Here is a 10,952-nt window from a genome sequence, read left to right on the forward strand (position 1 = left end):
CTACAAGGGCTCGCGTCAGCTGACAGTCCACAAAACAACCAAAGGCCCGGCTGAGCTCCTCTCTGAGGTTCAAAGCTTCAGACTAAAGCCCGCTTGCTCTGACCCTGGAATCATCTGCTTTGCTCAGCAACAGCTCACTGCTCACAGCCCCTCAAATGCGTGAGAAAAGTCGAGCAGAATGAGATGCCAAGACAGGAAGTCAAGAAGTCCTTCCTCCAGAAGAAGGGCCTGAGATCGGCCCCCCAAATCCCTGGGCCCGCTGGGCTAAGGGAATCTGCTTCAGGCTTTCTGTCACTGGCTAAATGGGCTCCTAGTCAAAAGTATTTCCTGCAGGGAAGTAAGTGGCTTTCCTGCCAATTTATGGGGAGGGGCCTAGTAGACGGTTCACAAGTGGGATTTTTTAGGGATGAGCAAGGATCAGAGATTGAGGAAGAAAGGTTAGTAAGTCATAAAATGGAATCTTCTCCATGGAAATAAAGAAGAGGGGTGAGGGAACCGGACAAGGTGGGCACAGACGTATCAGTCCTTTGGGCTCGAGCTTGTTGAAAGAGCAGAGCTGCACTTGAGGAAGATGGCTATGTTTATATTTGTGTTTCCATGTTTGCATCGCATAAATCCTATATGATGGATCTATACTGCTATCTATTTCTTGCTATTATGAAGTATACAATAAAGTTAGTTTTGGGGGAAAGCACTTTTTTTTAGCTCTGCTTAGAGAAACCCAAGGAAGAAGCCTTTAGTTTTCATTATTTAAGACGTATTTGTCACAGGAGTAACTATATCAGGGACTGGCCTGGTGGATCAGCAGACATAAAATAAGCGAGTCCAGTCTGGGAGGACAGGAGGACTCAGGAGGGTACCCGGGGGTCCTCACGAGACTAGTTGAGGAGTTATGGATTTTTTTCTAAATGATGGATTCCGTTACTTATTTTTTTAAAAAAATTTTTCATACTGTTTTTTTAATGTAGATTTTATTTATTTTTGAGAGACAGAGAGAGAGATAGAGTGAGAAAGAGAGAGACAGAGCATGAGCAAGGGAGGGGCAAAGAGAGAGGGAGACACAGAATCCAAAGCAGGCTCCAGGCTCTGAGCTGTCAGCACAGAGCCCGATGCGGGGCTCGAACCCACCGACTGGGAGATCGTGACATGAGCCAAAGTCAGTTGCTTAACCAACCGAGCTACTCCGGTGCCCCTGGATTCAGTTACTTATTTTTTTTTTTTTAATTTTTTTTTCAACGTTTATTTATTTTTGGGACAGAGAGAGACAGAGCATGAACGGGGGAGGGGCAGAGAGAGAGGGAGACACAGAATCGGAAACAGGCTCCAGGCTCTGAGCCATCAGCCCAGAGCCTGACGCGGGGCTCGAACTCACGGACCGCGAGATCGTGACCTGGCTGAAGTCGGATGCTTAACCGACTGCGCCACCCAGGCGCCCCTGGATTCAGTTACTTATAAGTAATCACTATAAAGCTGATCTAACTGAGTTCTAATCTGGTTCAACAGGACTGATCTTTCAGACTGGATTCTCCCTCTCAGCTTCTTCCTATCTGCTTTACTCCCTTACTTTATCTGATTTCTCAGCTCTTTCTTATACCCCATGGACCATGTTTTATCTGAGGAAATAGTACTCAGAGTGTGTGTGGGGGGAATCTCTTCTTCTTATGGGTTTATCTGTTCTCGATTATTGTCATTTGTCTATGAAGATACCAAAGTTCAGGTTAATGTGACTTCAGAAATGAAAAGGTCTGTCAGTTTTAGGTTGTCGCTAGGTGGTGGTGGTTTTGGAGATGGGTGAAGCTGAAAAGCTGTAACTCCCTAATATTATATTTTGATATTTAATGGTCTAAATGAAGAATGACTTTACAGTCTCCTGCAACAGAGGGGTATCTGCCCAGAAAGGAGCTTTTCTGGTCTTGCAATTGTGGAGAATGGATTTCTTTTCATTCTTCACCTTCTCTTACCTCCTTTCTCTCGGTGACCTTTTTTCTGCCTCCATTTCTTAGAATTTACTAAGTGTGCGATCACAAGGAGAGGGAAAGGCAATGATTTCAATGTTTTAAGGTGTCCTGAAGCATTTATTTGAAAAGCAAGTTCTGTGGGGGGAAAAGCAGTAAAATCCAGTCCTAGGGTTGCATTTGAGACAGCTGGGTGGAGATGCCTAGTAGGGCTAAAGAATCCTGGTGGCCTGCAGCTCAGAGAGCAGGTCCACACAAACCCATGCTGATTTCAATAGAGCTCAAGTGGGTCAAGTTGATGGCCGATGCCTTCTTAACTTGGAAGAGCTGCAGACAAGAATAAAGGGCTGAGAAGGAAGGGATGTGATTACAGCATCGTGAGATACAAAGGAGAAGAGTTTCAAAAAGGAAATTCAGAGTCCTCAGCTGCAAAAAAGGAAGAGAGCAGAGAAAGCCAAAAGCTTCTGGCACCGAGGAGGCTGTCGGGGGTTTTGGAAAGAGGAGAGATTCAGCAGTGCGGTGGGGTCAAAAACATGATTTCAGAGAGCTAAGGAAGGACAGGGTGGTAGGAAAATGAGGCAGTGATCGTAGACCATCTTTTGCAGAAGTTAAATGAAACGGAGAAGGGGCATTCAGAGTGGAGAGCAAATTTGTCTGGGCTCAGGGAGACCCTGACATGCTGTGCGTAAATGGTTGTTGCAAGAGGGAGACAAAAATGACAATAGTAATGGCTTATATACAAATGTGCCAATATTAATATAAATATTTTATTTTAAAAACATTAAGAACTTATGAATATAATCGGTGCAAGTAAACATTTACTATAGTTCAAACACACTCACAGACGTTTGCATTACAAAAGGTTCTTTTGGCCACTACTGGCTCTCTGCTTCCTTCACCTTCAGGGAGCCCTCCAAGTTGCCCCCTCCCAGGTAGATGGCCAGGGAAGACTCCAGGTCCTTCCTGCCACATTTCACTCCACTCCAGGTAATTTTCAGGACCACCATCTCAGGTAACTTAGAGTTAATAGCAGTCTAATTTCGTTCTTTGATATCAGTCAGACCTGAAAGGAAGGCTCTACTCTCTACCTAATTCTTCCTCTTCTTGATGAAAAGCAGTTGGTTGCCTGCTCAGAGTGTTCCCCCATTGGTTCTCTGTTAAGCCTTTTTGTAGCAGGAGAAGAGTGGAGGGAGGGAGAAGCAAGGGGCCACTGGAAACACAAGAGCAGGTGGGGGAGTCTTATGGTGAAGGTGTTGGGAATGGGTGGAGGGATGGTAACAGAATGAGGTGGGGGGGGGAGGAGTAACTGAAGAGGGTGTCAGGAATAGTGAAGAAGGATGCTGATCGCTAAAGCCATTCGAGCAGATGGAATCAACATCCAAGTCAACATGGAAACAATCAAGAAGGAGGTGGACAGAAAAACAGGAGAACACAGACAGGAGAGTCGAAAATGAAGAGAAGTCATCCTCCCCGAGGCAGCAAATAGAAGAGTGAGCATCACAGACGCCAGGGAGATTTGGTCCTGGCAGAAAGAATGTGGACCCAGAGCTGGCCCGAAACATGGGTGGAGGAAGATTTGGGGACTGGAATTCACCTCCAATGCTTCAGTTCAGCATCATGGGAAGAGCGGTCCTTAAACCGAAAAGGAGGGAGGATGAGTTAACACAGCCAACATGAGGGAAAGTTTCAGGAGTTCAATGTGAGATCGATAAAAGGAATGTTGAACAGTAACAAGAGCCCTGCTCATTTGGTGTGATTTTGTGGTAGCCTGGTTGACCAGCACCTTGCGGCCAATCTGAGAACTGGATGGTAAGAATACCAAAGTCAGGTGTGGGTAACATGACATAAGCCTAACTGGAAAGGACAGGCTAAAATAAGGGAGACAGCACTGAAATGGCGAATTATGGGATTCCAGCTGGGTCAGAAAGTCAGGAGAGGGAAAAGGTGTAAATAATTACAAGAAGATCAGTACGTGGAGGCAAATCCCATCATAAAATAGGCAGACATGAGAGTGCGTGAGAAAATAAGGCAGAAACAGTCATAGAAGGCAAGTTCCAGTTCCAAATCCTTAGAAAGAAGTCATTTCTAAATGTTTTATTTATTTTTGAGAGTGCAAAAGTGGGGGAAGGGTGGAGAGAGGGGGACAGAGGATTCAAGGCAGGCTCCCCATGGACAGCAGTGAGCCCGATGTGAGGCTCAAACTCATGAACCATGAGATCGTGGCCTGAGTGGAAGTCGTAGGCTTAATCGACTGAGCCACCTAGGTGCCCCAAGAAGTCATTTCTAATTGATGGTATTCAAGGCATTCAAGACATGCTGAAGGTTTGCTCCGAGGGTTTGCTCTAAGAAGTGAAGTTGCATGCCACTGGTCTTTAAGGAAGTCTGAAGTATATTCAGTTAAAAATGTCTGAGCAATTATTCGTGTTGCTTTTGCGAAGCATTGGCATGGAAAATGCTAAGGAAGGGGAACATGAGGCAATCTCTGACTCTACGACCCAGATGGAAGGGTGTTGGAGACCACCGAGAGGTATATTAAGTGATGCTGTAAACAACACAGAAGAGGGGACAGATCTAGAAATAATGAAGAAGGGCTGAGGGAAAGCCACTCTCCTCCCTCCATTAGGTAGAACATGACAGGAAAAGTGAGATCTCCGTATCTATATGTATGTATATATACTTACTGTGATGTGTGAGGGAGTAGATTTCAATGCTGAGGCTTTAATGGACCCCAAATATGATATTCTGCAGAAAAACCTCCAGAGAAGAGAAGGGCTTACCTCCTGCCATATACTTGTGTCCACAGTTGGTGGGGACAAGCCAATCTAGGTTCCCTCAAGGTTTCTCGGGGTTCTGTCCCCCTACTGCTCACTATCTGTCTGTCTCTCTCTGCCTCCTTTACTTCTAGCTCTCTCTCACTTCTAAGGAACGATTAAACCTTCTACACTAGTATGACCAAATATATCATGTGAGGTCATCGAGTCTGGCACTTGTCTTGGCTAAGTCCCTGGCTAAGCGCTTGCTTTCCACCGCAGCCCTTGTACAGATGGGGATGCACACCTCAGAAGTCCATTTTCACAGACCATTTCATTTCTCTACAAATTGTCAGAATTATCAATGTTAAATTTGTTCATGTGAACATGGTTTTATTCTACTTTGTTCTTACTCTTGAAGGTGGCCTCTACCAACAACAGGTAACTGATCCCCCTTCACTCTAGAACACAAGACTTGGGCCATAGGGAGTTGCATTTCATAATTTGTTCTCTGGTTTTTACTTTATTTCTTTGAGAATTCTACCCCCCCTCTCAGGAGAGGTCAAAATCATGTTTCTTTCTTTCTTTCTTTCTTTCTTTCTTTCTTTCTTTCTTTCTTTCTTTCTTTTTTTTTTTTTCCTATACATTGGAAACGTATTTTCCTCAGACATTGTGTACAACTCTCTTTTCCCATTCTTTCATGATTTTTTTCTTCTTCCTTCCCCCTCTTTCCTTCCTTCTCCCTTCCTCTCTTCCTTTCCTTTCCTTTCCCTTTCCTCTCCTCTCCTCTCCTTTCCTCCCTCCCCTCCACTCCCCTCCCTTTCCCTTTCTCTTTTTCTCCGTTCCTTCCTTTCTTTCTTTCTTTCTTTCTTTCTTTCTTTCTTTCTTTCTCTTTCCTTCTTTCTCCTCCCCTCCCTCCCTTCCTCCCTCCCTTCCTTCCTTCCTTCCTTCCTTCCTTCCTTCCTTCCTTCCTTCCTTCCTCTTTGTGCCTGGTTGGTACCAAGCTACATGCTCAGTATTAAGGTAAGTGCTAAGTGTCAAGGTGCTAGGCCTATAGACACCATGCTACGCTTTCCTCAAACCTTCATTCTAAAGAAAGCTTTCATAAGAAAGTCCAATCCAGGGCTGTCTTCTAGCCTAGCATTCCAGAATGCTCACCTAGGAATACGTCCCTTAAAACACAGTGCTCATTTCACCCGCACACACACAACTGATAGGTCCCTTGGCTCTATGATGTCTATGGCTTGGTTAGATCAGTCTTCTTTCATGTAGTCTGGTGATTAAGGTCCTTTTTTCGGTTTGTTTCTAGATCAAGAAAGTAATCACATATAAAAAAACTATGATATGAATGAAGAGCCATTTTCCATGGTCTATTCCAGTATGTCAACAGCAGGCGAAGTCCTCTCTACCCTGCTTACTCAAATTACCTCTCGTTTGGTTTTGACCGTCTTAAAACCGACCTTACAAAATCATCTTCTAAACCATATTTCTTCTTTTCAAACATGGACTCCTTAAGAATTCAAAATATTTCGGGAACACCTAGGTGGCTCAGTGGGTTAAGCATCCAAGTCCCCGTTGGGGCTCAGGTCATGATCTCAAGGTTTGTGGATTCGGACCCCATGTAGGGCTCTGCACGGATGGCGTGGAGTCTGCTTGGGATTCTCTCTCTCCCTCTTTCTCTGCCCCTCCCCTGCTTGTTCTGTCTCTCTCAAAAAAAAAAAAATAAAATAAAATAAACTTAAAATATTTAAAAAGTAATTCAAAATCGGGGTGCCTGGGTGGCTCAGTCGGTTCAGCGTCCGACTTCGGCTCACGGTTGGTGAGTTCGAGCCCCACGTCAGGTTCTGTGATGACCGCTGGGAGCCATAAGGCTGCTTCGGATTCTGTGTCTCCTCTCTCTGTTCCTCCCCTGCTGGCACTCTGTGTGTGTCTCTCTCAAAAATAAATAAAGATTAAAAAAATTTTTTTTAAATAATTAAAATATTTCAGTCTCCCCCTTTAAATGGTCACAGTCTTATTTGTCACTTCCTTTAAAAAAAAAAACTATCTATCTATCTCTATCTATCTATCATCTATCTATCTATCTATCATACAACTTCCTTTGCCGAAAGGTCTTTGCCTTGTCTCTGACTTTGTTTCCTTATCTGTCATGCAGTGCCATTTTGAGTCCGGAAGCTCTCTTTAACCTCTCCCTGTCTTTGTACTTTGGACTCTCTTCATCTGTCACCATCCACAGGAAATCATTTTGATCGGTAAAATCTTTACAGCAATGCCACTTCCCTTCCCTGGCCCCACGTGGCCCTTGCGTTCTTCTCATGGGTGACTGTACTCTGCTTTGATCATTTCTGTGGTCTTCACTCACTGTAATGTCCTGGGACAGCTTGTCCCTGAGTTCTCCGTTGTCTGGCTGTGTCCTGATCTTTCCATGTTTGAATGGAATGCTCTGAGAACACGCACACGCCCATATGCACGCATGCGCCTGTGTGCATGCACACACACACACGACTGATAAGTCCCTTGGCTCTAGTGATGTCTGTGGCTTGCTTAGGTCAGTCTCTTTTCATCCAGTCTAAGTTAAGTTAGTAAGGTCATTTTGCTGGTTTGTTTCTAGACCAAGAAAGTAACCACATATAAAAAACTATGATATGAATGAAGAGCCATTTAGATCTACTTTTCTCCTGGTCAGCTGTTATGACATGAACGTTTCCAGAGAATCCTAGGAATTGGATGAAATCCGGGCCCAAGTACCTGGATGCCTTTCAACACTGAGGGGACCCTCAGGGACCAAGTGCCATTGCTTCTACTGTTCATTTTAAATCCCTTTCCTACTATAGGGAATAAGATGATTAGAAGAAACATTATAATAACCTACTTTTCTCTCCTGATTTCTAGGGGAAAAAATATTTTAAAGCCTTTAAAGCTACTTGCTATATCTAACTCCTTATTTCTTTCTTTGCCTCTTCATGGATGAAAACTATAATTAGTCATCATCCTCTGCACAGAAATATTTTATATGCTGCTCTCTTGTCTTTTTAAATTTCTACAAAACACTGAAAAGGTGATTTGGTGCAACAACTATTTAAATACTTGAATCATTTTCTTCATGCCACGTTTTTAACTATTCTTTCACTTTATTATTAAAGTCTAACATACACGATAAATAAATTTCAATAAATTTCAAGGAATAACTTTCAAGTTCTGAAAATTCAGCAAGCTACCATGGAACTAGAATGCCATATCTGGGGTGCACCCCAGTTACCCATTTATTTGCCGTGTGACGTTGGTTAAGTCTTTCTGAATGTTAATGTGATCACCTGCAAAATGTAAAAATGACGAAATTGGAATGCGTATGATGAAAATTAAGTAAGGCAATGGGTGGCCAGAACCTAATGTAGTGTTTGTTGGCACTTAGAATAAATGTTGTTCCCTGCCTAACGGATCCTAAATACAATCCGTGGCTCACCTAACTCTACATTCTGCCTTGTGGCATCTTACTCAAGACCACGATGAAAATGGGCCAGGAGGGAACACATTGTTCCTCCTTGTCCCATGCTTAGTATTCTCATTTCTGTCTCTAAGTTTTCACTCCTTTTTGGAAACTGTGTCAACACCCCCAAAAGTCACTTTGACTTTTCAAATCATGTTATTCCTCAACAGCTAGGTCAAGCCATATCTCCTCCAGAAGCTCAACTCTTCTAGGCTATGTGGATTGCCCGTTGTTCTCACAAAGTTAAAATTTTCCAGGGAGAAAAAAGGGACACCTGGGTGGCTCGGTCGTTTAAGCATCCACTTCGGTTCAGGTCATGATTTGGTGGTTCATGAGTTTGAGCCTCATGCGGGGCTCTGTGTTGACAGCTTGAAGCCTACCTAGATCCTGGAGCCTGGAGCCTGCTTTGGATTCCATGGCTCCCTCTCACTCTGCCCTTCCCCGCTCGCACTCTGTCTCTTTCTCAAAAATAAGTAAACATTTTAAAAAATGAAAAAAAAATTTCCAGGGAGAAAAATAACTATGTTTTACCTGTTTTCTACATTCATTAATTACTTAGTAATATACTCAGTATAATGTACTAGATATATACTAGCTCAAATAGCTTCCATTATATAAGAAATCTATTTATTACTAGGGTTGAAACTATTTGAATACATGTGTTTTTCAATGACTAAACAGTATACATTTGTTTATCCTTGTATGAATTCAGTTTTCTTTTCTTACTATATTGTCAGTTTTGCATGTAAATTTCAAGAATCCATATTTTTCACTTTAAAACTAAACTCCCAGGGGCCCCTGGGTGGCTCAGTTGGTTACACATCAGGTCATGATCTCTCAGTCCATGACTTCAAGCCCCATGTCGGGCTCTGTGCAGCTCAGAGCCTGGAGCCTACTTCAGATTCTGTGTCTCTTTCTCTCTCTGCCCTCCCGCCCTCCCTCTCTTAAAAACAAATAAACATTAAAAATTTTGAAAAAAATAAAAATACAATCCTAGTGCCAGGCAATTTAGTCAAGGGTGGGGAGGGAAGGAAGCAATCAGTGTCTTTAGAAAGCAAATTACTGAGCGCTATTCATAGACATTTGTCCTTTGTGCTCATGTGCACTTTCCAACACCATCCCGGGTTCTCTTAGGATTTATGACATGTTGTAAGTATCAATAAATAAAGTGCTGTAAGACGTGAGGTTCAACCATTTCAAGAGATGATCTCATCAGAATGGAGAACAAAATGGTAGAAGCCTAAATTATTTGTAAATGACTCGCTTCAGGACTCAGGGCACTGGAGTGAATTGTGCGCCTTCCGTATGTTTTCTGTAGAACCCTGGGTAAATCACTTAACAACCTATTTGGCCACAGATTCTTCCATTACGAAAAGAAAACACTACCACTCATTATGCCTGTCTCTTAATGTTTTCATTAAGACTCAAACTTGGTAAAAGATGTAAACATACTTTGAAAAACTTAGAACGCAGAGCAGATATACGGTAGTCTTTTGATTTTGCTCTGGTTGGAAACAGAATTCTGCTTTTGAGAGTAATTTCCAGATGATAAAAACACATCACATTTAACTGTTAGACTGTTTGCATGTTGCCAAACACCAAAAGGAAACTATTCAGATGTTTGGTCTACCAATATGTCAACCATCTGGAGGTTTTCAAAAAAAGAGTTATTTAAGTCTTTATTATAGCAATGCTTTTTTTTTTTTTTTCTGAATAGTTCTATGGTACCTGATAAATTCAATGGAAAAAGTTTCATTTAAACTGGTTATTTGATGATCTGCCAGTTATGCACAGCTTTGAAAGTTGCGCAAACCTCCAGGCCATTTTTCTGAAGACGCGTATCTTTTCATGACAAATGCAGAGTCATTAAGAAGTTGAAAATAATGTAATAGGTCTTTGGCACTAGGCTGGGGCTTGGGACTCAGACACTGAAGCCACTTGTAGGTAGGTGTTGCCCCTCCCCCAAGATCTACACCAGTTTTTTTTTCTTTTTTTTTTTAATGTTTGTTTATTTTTTGACAGAGAGAGACAGAGCATGAGTGGGGGAGGGGCAGAGAGAGAGGGAGACACAGAATCGGAAGCAGGCTCCAAGCTCCGGGCTGTCAGCACGGAGCCAGATGCGGGGCTTTGAACTCACAAACCAGGAGATCATGAGCTGGGCCGAAGTCAGAAGCTCAACTGACTGAGCCATCCAGGCACCCCGATATACACCAGTTTTTGACGCTTGGATGCCACTAATTAGAACTTGAAAGTGCCCTCTGTACCTCACTCCCCAGCCCATATATCTCATACTGTCTCAAGTAACTGCGGTAGAACATTCTCTGAAGGTGGAAAAGAATCAGAATCCTGACTCCTTGTCTTTGAGATTTATAGGTATAATTCCATGTTGGATAGGCTGGAGTAGCCTTGATTAAAACACATTTCAGAAAAACACAAGGGATCTTTTGGACAAAAAAAAAAAAAAAAAAAAAAGAGAGAGAGAGAGACAAGGACCCGATTATGGTAGGGTATAGTAGGGTAGAAAAGAGTGGAGTAGGGTTGGTGATCATATTTCCAGGCTGATAGAATCCAACCTATTCCATGACCTGGCCATTCTGAATACACCGTTGTGCTTTGGAGAAATGGCTGCATGTATATGACTTAAAAACTTTGTTTTAAGTCCTCTAATCAGTCGTATGCTGGTAACTTTTTAATAATTGACTCTCTGGAATAACAAATGCATGTATGCACATAAATACATATGTTTACTATAAATGTTAT

Source organism: Leopardus geoffroyi, chromosome B1 (assembly GCF_018350155.1).
Source record: "Leopardus geoffroyi isolate Oge1 chromosome B1, O.geoffroyi_Oge1_pat1.0, whole genome shotgun sequence".
Lineage (NCBI taxonomy): Eukaryota > Metazoa > Chordata > Mammalia > Carnivora > Felidae > Leopardus > Leopardus geoffroyi.